The sequence below is a fragment of the Ursus arctos genome, unplaced genomic scaffold, assembly GCF_023065955.2.
Source record: "Ursus arctos isolate Adak ecotype North America unplaced genomic scaffold, UrsArc2.0 scaffold_20, whole genome shotgun sequence".
NCBI classification, from domain to species: Eukaryota; Metazoa; Chordata; class Mammalia; order Carnivora; family Ursidae; genus Ursus; species Ursus arctos.
The window spans coordinates 3,597,471-3,618,893 of record NW_026622875.1 but is presented as its reverse complement, the minus strand read 5'-3'; the positions used below and the strand labels follow the sequence as shown (position 1 = coordinate 3,618,893).

Here is a 21,423-nt window from a genome sequence, read left to right as displayed (position 1 = left end):
TTGGTTTCGATGGGATTGTATATTACAGTGTTCTCTATTTCTTTTCCAGATAATTTGTTAGTATATAGAAACACTACTGATTTTTCTTTGTTGATTTTGTATCCTGCAACTTTACTGAATTCATTCGTTAGATCTAAGGGCTTTTGGTGGAGTCTTTAGGATTTCCTATATAAAATCATGCTATCTACAAAGAGACTATTTTACATCTTCCTTTCCAATTCTGATGTCTTTTATATTTTTCTTGCCTGATTGTTCTATATAGAAACTCAAGTACTGTATTGAATAGAAGTGGTGAGAGTGGGCATTCTTGTCTTGTTCCTGATTTTAGTGGAAAAGCATTCAATCTTGTATTATTGCGAACGATATTAGCTGTGGGCTTGTCATGTAGCCTCTATTTTATTGACATTCTTTATATCTATACCAAATTTGTTAAGAGATTTTATCATAAACAGATGTTGAATTTTGTCAAATGCTTTTTCTGCATCTGTTGAGATGATGATTTGATTTTTTTCATTTATTCTATTAATGTAACATGCCACTTTTAGTTGTGTATGTTGAACCATTTTTTTGATGTAGGGGTAGATCCCACTTGATCATGGCAAATGATCCTTTTAATGTACTGCTGAATTCAGTTTGCTAGTATTTTATTGAGAATTTTTACATTTAAAATCATTAGGGATATTGGCCTGTGCTTTTCTTTTAATGTAGTTAAAGCTTTTTCCTTTTCTGGCTTTGGTATCAGAGTAATGTTGGCCTCACAAAATAAGTTTGGGAGTGTTACCTTATTTTCAGTATTTCAGAAGGATTTGAAAAGGATTAGCTTCAATTTTTCTATAAATGTTTGGTGAAAGTGAAGACATCTATCTGGGCATGGGCTTTCTTCATTGGGAGATTTTTTTTTTTTTTATGTTTCAAGTTTCTACTTAAATTTTAATTAGTTAACATAGAGTATTAGTTTCAGGAGTAGAATTTAGTGATGTGTCACTTACATAAAACACCTGGTGCTCATTACAACAAGGGCCCTCCTTAATACCCATCCCAGTTAGCTCATCCCCTGTCCGCCTCCCCTCCAGCAACCCACAGCTTGTTCTCTTTAGTTAAGAATCTCTTATGGTTTGCTTCCCTCTCTTTTTTTTTTCTTTCTCCTATGTTAATCTCTTTTGTTTGAGTGAATTCCACATATGAGTGAAATCATATGGTACTTATCTTTCTCTGACTGGTATCTTTCCTTTAGCATAATACACTCTAGTTCTATCCACTTGTCATTGTAAATGGCAAGCTTTCATTCTTTATGATGGCTGAGTAATATTCCGCTGTGTGTGTGTGTGTGTGTGTGTGTGTGTGTGTGTGCATGCACGCACTACTTCTTTATCCATTCATCAGTCGATGGACATTTGGGTGCTTTCCATAATTTGGTTATTGCTAATTATGCTGCTATAAGTATTGGGGTGCATGTGAACGTTTGAATCACTATTTTTGCATCCTTTGGATAAATAGCTAGTAGTGCAATTGCTGGATCATAAAGTCATTCTATTTTAACTTTTTGACTGTCTTCCAGAGTGGCTGCACCGGTTTGCATTCCCTCCAAAAGTGTAAGAGGGTTCCCCTTTCTCTGCATCCTTGCCCAGCATCTGCTGTTTCCTGTGTTTACGTTTAGCCATTCTGACAGGTGTGAGGTGATCTCATTGTAGTTTTTATTTGTGTTTCCTAGGACCCTGGGATCCTGACCTGAGCTGAAGGTGGATGCTTAACCACTGAGCCACCCAGGAGCCCTTAGGTCAGTGATTCTTTCTTTAAGTGTGATTTTGAAGATCTTGTCTGAATTCTTCAGTTTAGTTACTGGATTTTTCAGCTCTAGGATTTCTGTGGGTTTTTTTTTTTAATGGTTTCAATTTCTTTATTGAATTTCTTGTTCTGTCCATGTATTTTTTTCTAATTGTATTTAGTTGTCTGTGTGTTCTTGCAGTTCACTAAACTTTAAGAGAATTATATTGCATTTTTCACAGCTCATACTTCTCCATTCCCTTAGAGTCAGTTATTGGAGTTTTATTACTTTGGTGGTGCTGTGTGTACCTGATTTTTGTGATTCTATTTATTATGTTGGTATCTGCACATTTGAATAAGCAGTCTCCTATTCCAGACGTTACAGGTTCACTTTGTCAGAGATATCTTTTCACCAGTCAACTCATTTTAGGTTTCTGGACATGTCTGTTGTAATGTCCTTGGGCAGGAGGGCTTGCTATTAGGGTCTATGTTTTGGTGAGGATGCAACCTGAGCTCTGAGGTTGGAGGTGGGGGCCGCCATTGGTTATGAACAGTTTGATAGTACTGATGGATTGATTCCCCACTCAAATGAGACCATAGGATTGGCTCCATGGTTTCTTGGATTTTCTGATCAGGCTTCCTAGGTAGTCAGGACTGAGGACTGTATTCAGCAATAGGCAAGACCATGAATTGGCTCCCCTTCCCTGGTCGAGTATCAGCATGGTTTCCAGAGCCTGCATAGCTCATTGTTTGGGAACATAAATTAGGCAAGACTGTGCACTGAATTTCTTGGTGAGATGGCGCTACCTGTTTTGCTCTGCAGATGGCTTAAGCCATGGGCTGTGCTCTTTGTTCAAGTGCCCCTGTATGCTGAGCTATTGGATGGGTTACACAGATTCTAATATGCTTGGGTTTGATTCCCTTATGAAGCAATCTGAAGGCTGTATTTAACAATGGGTAGGGCTGTGAATTAATTTCACTGCTTATGCCAGGCAGGAGGATTGCCTCCAAGGCTGGCAAGGCTCTTTGCTTGTGGTCTTGACTTGAGCCTACCGACTCCCTAGGTTCCTTGACTGAATGGGGCCACTGGCTTTGCTCTGAGTGACTCACTCTATCTGCCAGAGTCTCTGCTCCAATGTTGCTGGGCTATATAGCTTTCAGGTATTCCAGCCAGGTTTTCTGGTCAGGCATGGCTGGGAGCTATACTTTACCAGTGGGTAAGGTTTTGAATTAGCTACCCTGCCTAGGCAGGGACAGAGCAAGCTCCAGGGCCTGGCTCTTTGTTTGAAGACCCAAATCAGGCAGACGGGTACCCTGCCAAGTTTCCTGGTCAGGCTGTGCGACTGTTTGACTTTGCAGATGAGCAAAGATAGTGGTTGAAACTACCTGGGCATTGTAGGTAGGAACTCAGTCTGCCAAAATCTGAGTTCTGGGTATTGCAAGCCTCTATCTCTTTTCCTTCACAATTTGATTCCCAGTGGTTAGCCCTGCAGATTCTCACATAGCACTTGTAGGATGAGACTGCATTAAAGACTCCCAAGAAGTGACCCATAACACTGGGGAGTTGAATGTCCACCTTGGTCTCTATTTTCCCACTGGAGTGCCTTAAGCTCAGGTGAGACCAGTCAGTCTGGTGCTGCGCCATCCTGGGGGGTAGGGGAAATTTGTCAGCATGTAGCCTCTCCCCTTACCCATTTAATGTGATCTGTCTTGGTCTTCGTGGTACTAAGGACTGCCTCAGTCTTACCCCTGTGTTCTAGGATTTTCTCAGTTGTGCCTTGTCCATGAATGGTTGTTAGTTGCTGTTCTTGTGAGGAAAAGCAAAGCTAGGCATAACCTATGTTGCCATCTTGGTAACATTACTCCTCTAGTATTTTCATTCATTAGTGTTTCTCCCTGTTATTGGACAGTAAACATTAAACTATTATTTGCATTAATTTGACATGGTGCATTTAAGTTAGAGTGGTATTTTCATGTTTTTTCTTTGGGCTCAAATTCTTCTATACATTGTTTTTTTTAATATGAGTATTTTGTTTATCCTTATATATGGCATACTGCCTGGCTGCTATCTGAAAAGCATACGAAATAATATATCTCATCAAAAAGAGCAACTATTTCAAGACCATGCTTGAGTTCTACAGTCAGTTTTGATTTTCAGTTATTTTAGATTTTTCATACACACACTCAAAGATCTCTTTCAGAAGTACCTTGAAATAAGTAATGGTAAAGGTAGCTCCTTGAAAGTATCAAAGCCCTTCTTTTAAGTTACAAGTGTGCACGAGAGCCTAGAAGGGACACTTATGCAAGTGTATTATATAAATTACAAAACTGACTTACTCTATGTTCGTCTATGAGTTTTGTAAATCAAGCAGAGCCAAGTGTGGGGAAAAAGGCACTTTAATAGTTCTCTACTTGCTAGTCCTCCTCCTTTAGCTCCTAGAGGAAACGGTGACTCCTTTTTGGTGTTTAACAAACAAAAAAAGAACAATAGTAAAACAAAATACATATACACATATATATCGGATTTCTAACTTGGGAACCAATCTAACACAGATAATTCTGAAAGCATGTACAGTAATCAAAAAGAAAACCTGGTGAGCTTGCTTTTATTCACTACTACATTTAAAGTCATGAAGCTTCTAAAAGGTCAGAAACTGGCTTTTAATGGATAGTCAACTAGCATTGGAAAGTAGGGCAGGAAGACTTATACTGTGTAAATTTTTAGAGGGCTTGACAGTGGGTCTCCAGAGGAGTGTCAGCTGTTTGAGATTAGGATCAAATATTTGTGTGCGAGATAATTTCACTTGCTTTTGGGTGCAAAAGGGGATAGAATAGTGTTAGTTGGCATTGCCACAGCATCTTTGTGCTGCAGGTGCATTTCATAGTTGCCTCTCTTTGACTGTGGTACTTCTGACTAACTTCATAAATTAACTCTTAAGTCAGTTATACATATTTTAAAGTTGAAAACTGAATTATTAAAAATAATGAGATTTTTTTTCAAAAAGGCTTCTAAAGTAAAACTCTAAATGGACACTAAATCAACGTCAACAAAAATTGTACAAATGATAGAATGACCGAGGACTTTTTTTTTACTTCTAAATTAAAATAGCTAGATGCAATAGAGCATGTTCTGAACAGCAAGTCTTAGGTTTACTACTGGAAACATTCAAATTATAAAAGAATCTAAACTTAAAATCATGTATCATTTTTGCTTTATTATCAGAGTATCACCTCTTACTCTTTTACCCACCATCCCTCCACCCCCCAGTTGTTCAACCAATGTAGCTTCCTACAGGCAGTTACACACAGCATCCCCAGATTACGTGAAGTTACCTAGGACATTCTTAACTGATGTTGCCAGCCAGAAAGGAGCTAAATTCTAATGACTCATCATGGTGCAGCTTTTGTGGAAAAGAAGGCTTTGCTCCCCCAAAACAAGAGTGGTTTTCAAGAACTCTTACTAAACCCACTTTTATTTCATGGTAGTTCTTTCCAGTCTGCCTTCAATGAATAACATATATATGTATTTACTTTTCTATGTTCAATAATTATGGTGATAGACACATTGTTTTTACTCTCTCTTTTTTACTTCATGTTATTAAATACTTCTTAAAAGCTTGATTTTAATGGCATTTAATGGATTTAAATGGCATTTAAGACCATGAACTTCCTTTGAGGTTCTCTTGTGGGCAGAAATAGCAGAATCCTCCCCAATCAAGGGATTAGCTAAGTATTGCCTATTATCCCCTTAAGGATTTCACCTGACAGTGGCTTTTTAGGTGGATGCCAGTTCTCAGTTCCTACATGAATTACTTTTCCCTGCACTTAGACCTACAACTAGATGTAGCAGACCACAAAAGAATGACTACAAAGCCTGATCTGACAGGATGCACCAGACACAACAAAGAATTACAAAATTTTATCAAGTTATATTGACACAAACCTGATGAATTCAGGTGAGAATAAGTCTAAGAGTGCTATACAAGGGTTGAAAAAAAATGTTAGATCTAGCTGAATTTATTGATATGGGTACTGATCAAAAAGACCCTGAACATTATTGAATTAACAATAGTTAATGCATTATTTTGAATATATGAAAGTAGCTCTAACACTTTACTCAGTTGATTAAATAAAACCTGGGCTCAAAAGTGGCCTGCATTAAATGAAGTCGAGATTTCAGAACATACTTGTTATACTCTAAAAGGAAAATTAAAGGTTTAAGGAGATGAGTGTACTTATAAATTTATTATGTACGATCTCCCTGTCCCTTAAGTCTGTCACCTGGGACTGTCCAGGACTGATGTGTCCTCCACCAATACCTTGAGCAACATATTTCTTTGAAAAACATCAATATCACTGAAAAAACTCTATTATTGTTGTCCGTTATCTGCAAGCCAGAGATTACAGTTGGATATACTGTCATTGCAGTGAGTTCTCAGACCTAAGTGGGATGATAGATCCCAGGGCTGCAGACATGGCTTAATGATCAGAAGCTAGGTGAACACGGTCATCATAAGGGGCAACACACACACACACACACACACACACACACACACACATTTATATGTTATACCCACACATACATCTATATATCTATTCCTATATCTGTTTATGCAAAAGACCTAAAAGCAATGCTACACCAGTGACAATGAGTGTAGGTAGCATTGAGCTTGCTTTCTTTCTTTCTTTCTTTCTTTCTTTCTTTCTTTCTTTCTTTCTTTCTTTCTTTCTTTCTTTCTTTCTTTCTTTCTTTCTTTCAAGATTTTATTTATTTACAGAGAGAGACAGCGAGAGAGGGAACATAAGCAGGGGGAGTAGGAGAGGGAGAAGCAGGCTCCCAGCAGGAGCAGGGAGCCCAATGTGGGGTGGGGAGAGGGCGGTGCTCAATCCCAGGACCCTGGGATTATGACCTGAGCCAAAGGCAGATGCTTTAATGACTAAGCCACTCAGGCACCCTGAGCTCTTGGTTTCTAAATAATATTCTCCACTAAATAAACCACGGGAAATAGTTGATTTCAGAGTGTAGCTGGTAAAGTAGAAGATAAAACTAGTACTTATTTTTACAGTGGAAAGTAAGGAAGTAATTAAAGAATTATAAGACCATGTCAAAAGGACACACAAAACTTAGAGACTTCCACTGGCCAAATTTGGGACAAGTCAAGCATCAAAATAAATAACAATAATCCATCAAATGAAATGAGAATTCATAAAATCATACTGATACAATAAATGTCACACACACAAAAAGCTTTATATTAGAATGGAGGCTGATGAATGTAGTAGGAATGTTGAAACTGGAAAATCATCAATGTATGTTAAACTATTCATTGAAATTTCGATAAGAGAAATATTGAAATATTTTCATAGTTTTTCCCAAGAAATATCAATTAGAAAAAGAAAAATAGTATTTACAGAGAAACCTGACAGGCACAACTTCCAGTGATTAATATTTAACATTACCAATATTGGAAAATCTTGTGCTTTCTGAAATAATGCACTGAAGAGGACATTATATTATTTAAGTGGTAATCCCACCCCACATACATAATGTAAATAGAGTCATGGAGAAACATCAGAAATACACAAATTAAGGGGCATTCTACTAAAATAACCTACATTCTTAAAAATCATATTTTTAAAGATTCTATTTATTGACTTAGTGCACACAATTGAGGGGGAGGAGCAGAGGGAGAAGGACAAGCAGACTCTGTGCTGAGTGTGGAACCCGACGTGGGGCTCAAGCTCATGACCCAGAGATCATGACCTGAGCTGAAATCAAAAGTTGAATGCATAACCAACTGAGCCACCCAGGTGCCCCTTAAGAAAATATTAAGACAAGAATGACATTATCAAAGTTCTCCAGTGCAGTGTTGTGTCCCGCAGTTTTGCTTAATATTCCCTGTTCTGGACTGTAAAAGGGGGGTTCAGTAACTTCAATTAGGTAAACAATATGGCATACCCACTATGACACAAACATATATAAGTACCACCTAATGGAATATATTACCCAGTCTAGCTGACAAAGACATTGATATCTAACAAATTCCTTGAGAGTATTTCAGGTGAATAATAAAAAAAAATCAATCTTTACTGGGTAATACTTAAAACAACAAAGGTATACACCAAAGAACATTTAATATTTATTCATTTCCCCTACTTCTTTCTTCACTTTCACTCATTTAATAATAGTTAAGCAGATGTGCTTCCTTAATCTTGGAAATCTTGCAGGCGTATTCAGGAGTAATCTTTTTGTTAGTTTTAAAATTTATTAATATGTTTTGGTAGTTAATTGCATTGCCACAGTGTAGTACTGAATACATCATGGTGACCACAATAAAACCACAACGGAAACCTGTTCTTCAGGGAACACGATGTGGTTTTACTGTGGCTTGGTAACAAGTGACAAAGAACAAACAAATCTGAAACAAATCAATCACCAGTAACGTTTTTTTCACTTGACTGAGCTTTTGTCAATGTCACGAAATTGCAGAATATTGGAGACTTGGATTGAATAAAGCTGTAAGCATTCAGTTCCTCTTTTGTGATTTTTTCCCCACCTCATTTTATTGTATTTAAATGGACTTTGTTTCAATTTCCAGCTGGTGGGTATCCTGCAGGAGTGAAATTCTGATACAATGTTTTCAAAAGACTTAAAACAACTTCAGTGGTTATTTAGGTTTAGCAGTTTGTGGGATAATAAGTTGAAGTTTATCACTGCCAGCTTTTCAAAAGAGTGAAGTTCATTTAGGAGTGAAGAGGTCAGTAATTCAGAATGTTCTATTTCAGTTGGATAAGAAAAGTAGATAGCAAAGGGAGTCCCTGTAGACTCTGTCCTCAGGCACAAAGCACAGGATGGAAATTAGGAAGGCTGCAAATCTAAGAAGCAGTAGCATTTCCAAGAAGAGAGAAATAAAATAGAAATAAAAGTTTCGTAGAAAGGATACCGTTTAGAGGTACCCAGGAGAAATCATCCTGGAGTTTTGAGTGATGATCCTTTCACGAACTGCAGGAGGGTGAGTAATACAGTTTCATTTGCCATTGTAACCACAACCATAATTACTAGCCTACCTGCATTTCGCATTCCAATGAGAGAAAAGAAGTTGAAATATTTTTGGTAGTTATTTTCTTAAATGTTCCAAGGTAATCGAAGAATCTTTATCAGTGATTCTTTCTGTAATAGGCCAGAATAGGTGTATTCCATTCTGAGTGCATACATTAAAGTTTGCTAATTTGATTAATTTTGTTTTTGGCAAGAAAAATTGAGAAAGTCCTTGAGGAAATGGCAATTCATCAATACTAATTGGTAGTATTTCCTACCTATCTTGTCCCTTACTAAAGAGGTCATTTGAAGAGAAAACAAGGGTTTATCACTAATTTGGGAATTAATAAAAGCACTGTCTCAAAGATGCTCTTAGGCTAGAGGGAAAAAAAGGAGAGAGACACAGAAAGAGAAACAATTATGAGTTGGAGAAATATCAGCCAATGCATTATACTTTATGCTTTAAATCATCTTAAGTAGTTTTAATTTGTTCAAAACTTAGATATAGTCCTATCAAATTTTTTTTATTATCCATAACTCTTCCAACTAAGAATAGGTAACTTTAGTATGAATTAGCATTTTACAACATATATACATTCAGGAGTAACATTAATCAGACTCATCATTAAAATAAAATACATATTATTTCCTTCAAATTGTTTGTTTTTAAAGATTGTATTTGTCTTAGTTGTAGAATCATAATTTGTACAGGTAATCTCCACACAGTTCCTGTTTGTCCACCTGAAATAATTATTGATTTCATCGTACACTTTCTGTAAAGACAAAGCCACATTTCCGTTAATACAAGTCATTCTGGGTTTTAGAAAAAAGATCTGGGAAAATTCTCTCATGATCACCTTAGTTTTTTTCTGGTTACTATGCATAAAAGATTAACAGTGAAGAGTTTTAATTGAAGAATCACTGGAGAAGGGTATAGCAATAATCATTAGAAGTACCTAAGAAGATAGGGTGAGATAATCTGAATTAAACTATAACATACTTTTATGCCAATTTGCTAGGCTCTGGAGGATTTAAAAATCAATGACTTTTATTTATTAAAGGCACTAGGAAATCTATGATTGTTCTGCAAATAGGTCATGATAACTCTGGTATAAATATAGGCGTAGTAATTGGTTTGTATTTTCATGGATTAACCCACTCAGAAAAAAGTCTTACAGTATTTGTCTGATTATCTCACTTGGCATATTGCCTGAGCATATTCCATGTCCGCAAATGGCAGGATTTCCTTTCTTGTATTTGAGCAATATCCTGTTATATATGTTTACCACAACTTTTTTATCCATTCCTCCACTGAGAGACATTTAGGTTGTTTCCATATCTTGGCTTTTGTGAATAATGCTGCAGTGGACATGGAAATGCAGGTCTGTCTCTCTTTGAACTCATGTCCCTTGCTTTTTTACCTGGAAATGGAATTGCTAGATCATACAGTTCAATGATAAATAAAAACTTAAAAATTTTACAGTCTAAAAAACTTGATTATTTAAAATAGAGATATGGAAAGGAATATACATATAAAATTTTCACCATTGTGTTAAGAAGAAAACTTCAGGTTGCGTTAAGAAAAAATATGATTTTCCTCTAAACACAGGAATATACATATACACACTCGTGTTTGTGTATCTTTGTGTGTGTGTGTGTGTGTTGATTTACCTTTCAACCTGAGTATATGTATGGACACATGAGCATATGTATATATACATGAGTGTATGTATTGTACATGCATGTATAAATGTTATTTTAATTTAAATATTTGATTTGTTATGTATTTTGGAGATTTTTATCTTAATTCCAAAATAGTAGTGTGCTATTTGCATACGTGGTACTTTAGTATTAGGGATCACAGCTAAACTAATAGATAAATCATTTAATGAAGTGTTCAATTAATCAGTCATAATTACTTCCAATTAAGACTAATGAAATTAGGGTTATATAAAGAAGAAATATTATACAGTAATAAGTGTTAACTAATATGAATGGCTGAGTACTTAATGCTTTCACATTTTTTATGTAAATGTTTTGCTAAACTGGGTGCAGTAAAGCATAATAAACCCACCATCTTTTTCCTTACCATGATCATTATGGAAAAAGAAAGAAATTTTTAAAATTTTAGTTTTAGAAAAACTTGTTTATTGTATCTACATAGAGATAGCTATGTAAATGTTTCTTCCTATACCCATCATCTTCACATCACTTTGAGCCACCTTTTTAATCAGGCCATTGCTGCAGGAACCAGTAGTTTGCATGAATCCACTGGTCATTTTTCTCAGTCCATGTTGTATCTCTTGCTTACTTTTCCGTAGTATTTATCTGCTATCACTACATGGTTTACCTGTAAGATTTGCTCAGCCATCCTAGTTATGCACAAAATTGGAAAGGTTAAGTAATTAATAGCTCCTGAAGGAACCCTTGATGATGTGAAAATAGAAGTCTGTGGATGAATACTTTTCTGTTTCTGTTAAAAATCCTGAGGTTCAATTGGTATAGCCACTTGAGGTACTTCTGGGGGATTCATGTCCTTCAAGTTTCAACCAGAGAAGTAGAATCATTAGGAAATGGGTGGATGGGTGGATGGATGGATGGATGGATGGATGGATAGATAGATAGATTTCTTGCAAAGATTTGGCCTATGCAATTGAGGGAGGCTTGCTAGGCAATTCCAACATCCAGGGCAGACCATCAGGAAGGAGCTGAACTGCTGCCCATATATGAAATTTATCCAAAGAAAGCTCAGCTCTGTTCTTAGGGCCTTTCAACTGACTGAATCAATCCCATCTAGATTATCTAGAATAATATCCCTTACTTAGAGTCAAGGGATTACTTAAAGTCAATTTTTTCATGGGGCACCTGGATGGCTCAGTCAGTTAAGCATCTAACTCTTGATTTGGGCTCAGGTTGTGATCTCAGGGTCATGGAATCCAGCCCAAGGTCAGGCTCCACACTTAGTGGGGAATCTTCTTGAGATGATCTCTCTTCCTCTCCCTCTGCTCCCCCCTCCCTATGCTTATGTGCACTCTCTCTCTAAAAAAAAAAAAAAAAAAAAAAAAAAAATCTTTTTTAAAAAGTCAACTTTTTTAAGATTTATTTATTTTGGGGGGGGGCGAGAGGAGGGAGGAGCAGATGGAGAGGGAACCTTAAGTGGACTCCATGGTGAGTATGGAGCCTGGTGTGGGGCTCAGTCCCATGACCCTGAGATCATGACCTGACCTGAAACCAAGAGTTAGACATTTAACCAACTGTATCACCTTGGCACCCCCCAATATTCCATTTTAATCACAGCTGCAAAATATCTTCAAAGCAAAAATTAGATTGATGTATGATTAAATAACTTAGGAGTGTGGCCTGGCCAAGTCTGTACATCAAATAGCCCTTCATATGGCTTTATTTGTCCAGAGCAGAAACCAGCTCAATAACACAACCTTGGTTTGACATTACTGTTTTACTCTTCCCTAACACCCTTGTCCTTGTCCCTAGGAGAACATTCTCACATAAACTAACTGTGTGCTAATCCTTATTGTAAGTTCTATTTTGGAAGATAGACAATTGATATGAGATAATTGGTATCATAGTGGCCTTAGAAAGCATACACTCAATGTGGCATTCTGGTGAGATATCACCCACAGGACAGACAGCAATAAGGACTCCATTGATGTTAACAGTAGTGGTGGTAATAATCCTTGGAATGCAGAACAATTATCATTACTAAGAACCTAAGTGGTGGAACATTTTGATGAGGTGTGTATTCGTTTCTTGTGGCTGTCATAACAAATTATCACAAACAAGGTTATTCTTTATTCTGTCATAGTTCAGAGGCCAGGGCTCTGAAATCAAGGAGTTGGCAAGGCTATGCTTCCTCCAAGGGCTTTAAGAGAGAATCTGTCCCATGTTTTTCTTCTAGATTCTGGTGGCAACTTCCAGAATGCAACAAGGTAGACCGTGAAACTTTGGCTTATACTATAGGGATTACACTTGAACATTTTGCAACAATGGACATTATAAGGACTTGGTTGATAGCTTGAGATTAATTTTAGTAGTCCTAAAAGAAAATGATAGGCTCAGATTAGCGAACTATCAATGGCACATGATGAATGTCAGAAAAACACCATGGGAACATTTTAAGAAACTTGTTACCTACAACTACAAGGTAGACTGTGCTGAAAAATCAGGGTGAAATTTAATTTTAGTGGTGGCAGAGTTCCAAAGGACACCAAATGTACATCTACAGAGATCTATGCCAAAATTAAGATAGAGAAAGAGTACAATACAGGTGTATATGATGGTGGAATTTGTGTCAACATAGCTGAGAATCTTGAACTCCCAATATTTCCACCCAAGGGAAACAGCTCCTTCCTTGTTATGAGACAACAGCCTTCTCTCACTTGGAAACCACGCAAAAATCTCATGTGAGGCATTGTCACAAAGATGCTCTATGTCTACCTCAACATCTCAATTTCTACGCTTATCTTCATTTTGTCTTAAAACCAATAGATAGGCTAAGATTGCTACAAAGACTAATTTGGGAACAACTACAACTTTAGTAGGTTCCCAGGAAAGGCTCAAAAGAAACTTCTTCTAGGTAATAATAATGTATTTGTAAGAACACATGAGGATATTTAAGGAGCTCAGGAGGCTAGAGCTGACAAATTGATTTACCTTGGTGTTCCAATCACCATGGTATTGTCATGCAACTGGTTTGCTTTGTACTGTTGGGATTGATAGTATTCTCAAAAACCAGATACTAAGATTAGCATTCCATGGTAAGAGGCAAAATGGAAATTACCAAAATAGATTCTAAGTTAGAGAGGTAACCAGTCCTGACCTGTATGTTTCCAGAAGTGAATGAGTTTATTTAGTCTGTCACAAGACACATCAACCTACTATGCTCTCATAGAAAACTCTGGTAAAATACTCTTTCAGCCAATGGTAGCTGAGTTAATAAAATTATAATCTGTAAAAATTGACCACAAGTTGCTATTCAATTTGAAATTATTTTACTGCTTTGTGTGTGTGTGTGTGTGTGTGTGTGTGTGTGTGTGTGTGTGCGTGTATACATATATTTTAGTTTTTATGCTGAAGTTTTAGGGATGGGACCAGATATAGAGAGGTATTCTGGAAAACTAATATGTAATACGATTCTGAAAACTTTGTACATTTTGCACTTTGCATGATTTCTGAAGACTAGAGTGACTTCTTCTATTTCTCTTTTCCCAGTACCCCAAGGAGTTGGCTGACATCTATAACTGTGAACCCATAAATCTTCTGTGGGTTTAGCTGCTGGCTTTTTAAGGAAAAAAATTGCTGATAAAGGAATTTATTTGCTTAAAATTTACAAGTAAAGAAATGAAACACTTCAGTGCTTTAACTGTGTAAACTTAGAGGAGAATTATTACTGATAAAAGTCTCTTTTCCTAAATTTATAATGTATCTTAATCAGGTTTTCAATTCTTCCTAAAAAATAGAGGCGCATTCAAAGAAAAAAAGTCTAACTATAATTTCCTGAAAAAAATTTCCTATGAATGGATGCAATTATGCATATTTTAATGAAAATTACCTAAGCTTTCAATAAACACTGACAATTTTCATATTTGAAAACAATCTGTATTGCATGGCATGTTAATTTTCATCATTAATGAGAAGAGTATTATACTCTAATTAATTTTGTAATTAAAAGAATGCTATTTAAAATGTCAAATCATCTAAAAACATGAAATGCAGATTTTAAACAGAATGTATTATCATAATGGAAGTCATTATTAACATAAACTAAGTGGATGTGTTGATGTTTATTTAAAATAGGTGCTTTAGTTGTTTGAAAGAATATTCTGTATTGGGATAGACAGGATTTTATGAAATGGTTCAGGAAAATCAAAGGTAAGGGCATTAATGTTTTCTCCTAAGAGATAGGCCTTTTGGGATTATACTAGCTGCTTATTCTGAGTAGGTTTATGACTTGCTCCTATGATTCTGGACTCTTCTAGTTTACAGGCCTTAGTGACCAAGGGATGATGGCACCAAGGCATACTGATAACTGCCTCATTGCAGCCAGCGCTCCTCACTGGGTCATTGCAAACAGGGTAAAATCTATATGTGGTGACTGACCATGAATATGAAAAAGAAAGAGGATCGGTTTATCCAATAACGACCTAAATGAAATTTATAATTATGACACATTTGAAATACTTTGTAGTATCCCTATGCTTAGAGGCAATGATTATCAGGAGGCAGAAGGCATCCCACACCTAACACAGGCAGGGCCACCAAAGTTTTGTATGTTATCCTTATGTAAGAAAAACATTATCTTCCTTCTCATTATAATATTACATAGGGTTTATTAGGAAGAATGAGAAGGAAAATGAACAGTGCCATCAGTTAGTGGTTCTGGACTCTGACAACAATGGCTTCATGATATTATCTCCTGGACTCAGTAGCAAATTGCAACCTTGTGTTTCTCTCAACAGAAAGGGAATGGATCTATATTTTTGTTGGTTTGGAGAGAAGTTGCAATGCCCAATGGAACAATTTTCTGGGTTTGTATGTATTAAAAGAAAGTTTGAATACACAGTGGCCCCAGGATACAACATAAGGCAACTTCTTTTTTCTTTTCTTTTTAAAAAACATTCCTCTCCAGTGCAGGGCTTTTTTCCCTCTACTTTGTGTGTATCTTTTTTTTCTTTTAAGATTTTATTTATTTATTTGAGATAGCAGGAGCAGGGGGAGAGGCAGAGGGAGAGGGAGAAGCAGACTCCCCACTGAGCAGCGAGCCCGATGAGGGTCTTGATACCAGGACCCAGGGATCATGACCCAAGCCAGAGGCAGATGCTTAACCAACTGAGGCACCCAGGCACCCCTACTGTGTGTGAATCTTAAGGAAATGTAACTATGGGTTTCCAAACTCAAAAATATATGTGTAGGCTAGATCAGGCTCTCACTAGGAATGTAAATGATGACCAGAAAATTTGAGAGCATAATCTAATATACTAAATAGAAGACCTAGATTCCCTGCTGCTTTTGAAAGCCTGGGTCTTTCCTGTTTCCTGGTCTTACTTCAGGTTCCTTGAATCCTGTGACTATATGCTATTTCTGTTGCGTTTTTTAGGTTGATTTGTGGAGCTGAATATTTCCCTAATTTTTGTCCTTAGTTCAAAACTATTAGCTCTGATTTTCATAATCAGGAAGAAAAAGGAAAATGATTATAAGCATAAAAACTGAATGAACTTTTAAAACATTTAGCATTTTATATTCCTTTTAGTGTAGTATAAAGTAGAAAAATTATAATTAATGTATCATAATATTATTTCAAGGTTATTGTTGCTTAGAATAAGGCTAAAGAAAAACAAAATGAGTAATATTTAAGGAAAGTTAAAATAAATTAGTATACCAGGATGACAAAAAAAATACTTTTTAAAAGTAATTAAATAGGGGTGCCTTGGTGGCTTAGACAGTTAAGTGTCTGCCTTCAGGTCGGGTCATGATCCCAGGGTCCTGGGATCAAGCCTGGAGTCAGGCTCCCTGCTCAGTGGAGGGCCTGTTTCTCCCTCTCTGTCTACGCTTCCTCACCCCCATTCATGTGCTCTCTCTGTCTCTCTCAAATAAATAAATTTTTAAAAGAGCGATTAAATATGTAACACTCATAAGATGATAAGAAAATGAGCCAAATAAAATAGCAAAATAAAAAACCATCATCTACATGTGTTTGTATATGTATGTATGTATGTATATAGAGTTGAGGCCATGACAGCACTTTAGCTTGCATTTATTCTTGCCGTTTATTGTGTTTACACTTTTTTGAAAGCTGGACGTACTATCTGAGAAATAGGGGAACAGGAAATAAATGAAGTAAAAAGATCTTTAATATGAGGATTTAAGCTAATCTGGGTAGGAGTTGAGCTGTGTTTTATGTTTGTTGTAGCTTTATGTACTAGAGGCTTCAAATTCTTTTGGTGTTTTTATGTCCTATCTTGATTTTTGGGAGATATACATATCTATCTTCATAGAGAATCTGTATTATACACCTCTTTCATCTAAACCCACTATAATTATATTATATTGGAACTCTATTTGTGTGATAATAATGTGACAGGAAAGGGAGGTGTTCTATAATTTGAGTGAGAGTCAGTGTTTTAGTGGGTTTGTGTTTCAGTACTGAGACTTTCATAAGCATTTCTCCAGTGGTATAAACTGTCCCCTAATGTTTTCCCTGTCTGCAAAGCTCCCATTCCATTTCCTTGAAGCCTTGTCTCCTATTGACTATTATTTTTGACCCTTTTGGGGGGGGGTCCATACTGGAGATAGCTAAACTGGGAATCCTCTACTTTCCCAGCAGGAATGAGGTTTCGTAATTGTTTTGTCAAAATACTTTTCCCTGGAGAGCTATCCTTTGCTCTGCTGTAGTTCATAAACTCTCCCTCTCTTTTGCCAGAGCCAAGAGGAGCTATTTCTTGGATCCTCACAGTGAGAACTCAAAATTTATAGTGTTTCTAGGAGAAAACCCACTAAAACACAGGCCCCTTGAGAATGTGGCCTCATAAGTTCCTCACTCTTACATTAGTCCTCACTCAGCCTCCAGCCACTCATGTCGGTAAGAAAACTCTTTTTTCACTTTCTCTCAGAAAGTCCTCTCACTTCCACTTTGCTTATCTGCTGATGCTTATAAAATATATATAATATATTATATGTTATTATATTAATTAATATAATTATTATATTAATTAATATATTGTATATTAATATATAGTATATTATATATATTATATAAACATGTGAAAATCCTAATCCACAACACACCCTTCTGAACAGTCTTCTTTCCTAGTCTGATCTTGACCTTAGAAAAGTTCCTTGGAATGTACAAATTGGTCTCCTTATCTTAGTGCATTTTATGGGAGAAATACTTATTATCTGAGTTCTGCACCCCAAAAAGAGAACCATGGAACATGCTCTGCATGCAATAATTTTTCCATAGACAGTACTGTTTCTCAAACTGACAGCACCTTGGAGTGACTGATATCTTAAGTAAAAAGAAGGGACAAAAGTAATTTTTCTTTATTAAACTTTCAAGTGATTAAAATGTGTAAAGGAGTTACAAAACATTACTATCTGAATATTACACATCAAATTTAACAATTTTGTGCTTAAGACACTAATAATATGGAAAGGCAAACCACAGAGTAGGAAAAATATTTACAAATCATATATCAGATAATGGACTTGCATCCAGAATTTAGAAAGAACAATTATAATTCAAAAATAAAAAGAGAAGTAATCCAAGTAAAAAAATGAGCAAAAGTCCTGAATAGACATTTTACCAAAGAAGATATAGGAATGGTCAATAAGCATATGAAAAGATATTCAACCTCACCCGTCATTAGGGAAATGCATTTTAAAGCCATAATGAGATAACACTGCACAGTTACTAGAAGACTGCAATAAAAAGCACACATAATAAAGTGTGGGCAGGGATGGAGAGAAATGAATCCTCATACCTTGCTTATTGGGATGTAAAATGGTTCAGCTGCTGTGGAACATAGCTTGGCATTTTCTAAAAATCTTAAACATGAATTTACTCTCAGAGAAATGAAAACATATATCCACACAAATACTTATTGCGAATGTTTAATCAAAAATATAGAAATAACCTATCCATCAACTGAAGAATGGATAAACATACCATGGAATATCCATACAATGGAAGACGAGCAATAAAAGTGCAAAGTACTGATGCTCGCAACAACTTGGATGATGGACCTCAAAAACACTAAGTGAAAGAAGTTAGATGTAAAAGACCACATTTAATGTAATTTCACTTATATGAAATGTCCAGGAAAGACAAATCTACTGAAACAGAAAATGATTAGAGATTCCTGGGCCATGAATGGGAAAGGATATTGACTGAAAATGAGCATAAGGATCATCTCAGGATGATAAAGATGTCCTAAAATTAGATTGTAATGATTGTCCAACTCTGAATTTACTAAAAATCATTGCATACTTACCTGAAAAATAATATGGTATGTAATTTCTACATCAAGAACACTGTTAACACAGATATAGAATATGCGAAGAGACGAATACTAAAAATTCACATCTACTAATAATCTGCATAACTGGTAGAAAGATAGTTGTATATCTTAGAATCACTATACTTGGATTTCACATATTAAAATAGTAACATATACAACAAAGGATACATCACCACTATCTTTTCAAAATTGAAGATGAAATGTATTAAAAATTAACAACGTGGGTTCCTATGTATGGCAAGTTCTTAGCAGAAGTACATTTTGAAGTTACATAGACCTACGTTGAACGTGTCTAATATGACTTCTCTGTGATTTAGGTTAAGTACAAACTGAAGATACTAATATTCTCCCCATTGTATTACTTTGAGTATAAATGATTGAAATAAAAAACACCTAACACAGGCCCTGGAGTTTAAGAGAAAATTCTCTTTCTAACGTGTAATTGTGTGAGCAAATTCCCAGCAGGTTGTATTGGTTTCTTTGAGCTGCCATAACGAATTATCTCAATTTGGATAGCTTAAAACAAGATAAATTTTCTCACACTTATGGAATCTAGAAGCCAAAATCAAGAGGTGAGCAAGGTCATGTTCTCTCCAAAGATTCTGGGAAAGGGTCCTTCCTTTCTAGTTTCAGGGGATTGACAGCCATTCTTGGTGTTCTTTGGTTTACAGTCACAGCACTCCATCTCTGCCTTTATTGTTATATAGTTTAACTCCCACTGCAGCCAAATTGCTTTCTTATTACAAAGATGTTAGTCATTAGATTAGGGCCCACCTTAGTCACTTAGGACCTCATCTTAACTTGATTACATCTGTAAAGATCTAATTTTCAAATTAAGTCATATTCAGAGGTGCTGGGGGTTAGGACTAGAATATATTTTGGGGAGAGTGGGGGAGTAGATGCAATTCAAGCCACAGAACAGGTATAAAAAAACCGATTATGTATAACCTGTCTTGCAAAACAAAATACTAGTACTAGAATCAGCCTAAATAAATGGTTTTATTGTGATTAAAATAATTACTATAGGGCTTCGTTGAAGCGAGTTCTCTTATTAAATTTTAAAATGTATTTGAGTCATTAAGATTTGATTTATACCCCTGTATATGTATGTTTCCTAAGGACTCAATTTTTTTGGTGCCCCATATCAGGAGTTACAAAAGTCTATATAAAACATAATAATAAACATTTCCAATATAATATTTAAATTGTTTACATTTATGCAATATCAATTTCCTGAAAACATTTGAGAAATTGGATTTTAAAAGTTATATATTAGCACAATGAAATGGAAGAGGATTCAAATAATGTTAATTTGGGTATGCCTTTAAGGTATATTTTATTGTTAGCTAGCAAAAAGATTGATTACAAATACATGTGTTAGAGACAGTGTAATTATTTTCACAGTCAGGAATTAATCTTGTTTCATGTTTACTTCTTCAGAGTTCAATGAAACTTCTATTGGGTCCCTAACATAGCTTACAACTGACTAATGAAAATTAGAGTCATGGGAAAATTCCATTCCAGTTAATCAGAAAAATAATATATTGTTTATTTGATTTCTTTTTGAGAGATTTGGCATTTTTACACGCTTTCAAGATAAATATATTAAGATTCTCTTGTGGAGATAAGCACATTTGTAAATTGAGTTACTAGAAGGTGGACAATAATTGCTTAAGTACATTACAAATAGAAAGGTGAGAAACAATTTAGAAACATGATAATATTAAAATACTCCCTCATTGAGTTAGTTTTAAAATGTTAACCTATTTTCTTATTTGAAAAAGTCCATTCAAATATATTAATTTTGAGTCCTCAAATGAAGAGTCCATGAAGCTCTTGTGAACTACTTATTTCATATCTGTTCTGAGTTATCAAAGTCACAATTGGTGAAACAGCTGACAATTTAGGAAGAGTTTAAACTTGCCTCACATTTGTCAGTTACAATGTGTACCTCAGTTACCCCAACTTTTAAATGGATGCTTTAATTTTGATAGAAACACTTATCTCCTAACTGTTGTGATTCTCAATAATGCTCTCCTCATATCTGATGTCATATGTCCCATAATAAACCAATATGATTTGATAAAATGCCTTGGGGGGTGCCTGGGTGTTTCAGTCAGTTGGGTGCCTCAGGTCATGACCTTGGGTCCTGGGACTGAGCCCTGCATTGGGCTCTCAGCTCTGCAGGCAGTCTGCTTCTCTTCTGTGCTCTCCCTGCCTCTCTTTCTCTCTCAAAATAAATAAATAAAAATCTTAAAAATTCCTTGGGGACAAAGAGTTAGCAAATCACCAGTGGCCTTAGAACTCCAACTTAACAAATCTGCTCACCAAACATAAATAGACATCTGCATGTGCTCACCTGAGGATGCCCCTCCCCCAAACACACACATATCTGAGTTCATAGTTGCTAAAGGTGATAACAACAGCTCTATTTTGCCAGAGATTCAGAGAACTTTTAGTGGTGGTTTCAACAGTTTATTCTAAAATACTCCTTTGTTCATGTATCTCTTATATGTAATCCAGAACTCTTATTGAATCTAATTTCTCTGACAGAATTTGTGGTCTAAAGTCATAATGATTGGCTCA

General features: G+C 35.8%; 1 long non-coding RNA gene across 2 annotated transcripts in view; it reads left to right on the top strand.

The window, feature by feature from the left end:
• LOC125282045 (uncharacterized) overlaps positions 1 to 21,423 on the top strand; it is a 379,334-nt gene that overhangs the window by 288,533 nt on the left and 69,378 nt on the right. For both annotated transcript variants that reach the window (XR_008960637.1, XR_007189166.2), the window contains one exon: positions 1,712 to 1,777. This is a non-coding gene — a long non-coding RNA (uncharacterized LOC125282045). The remainder of the gene's footprint in view (positions 1 to 1,711; positions 1,778 to 21,423) is intronic.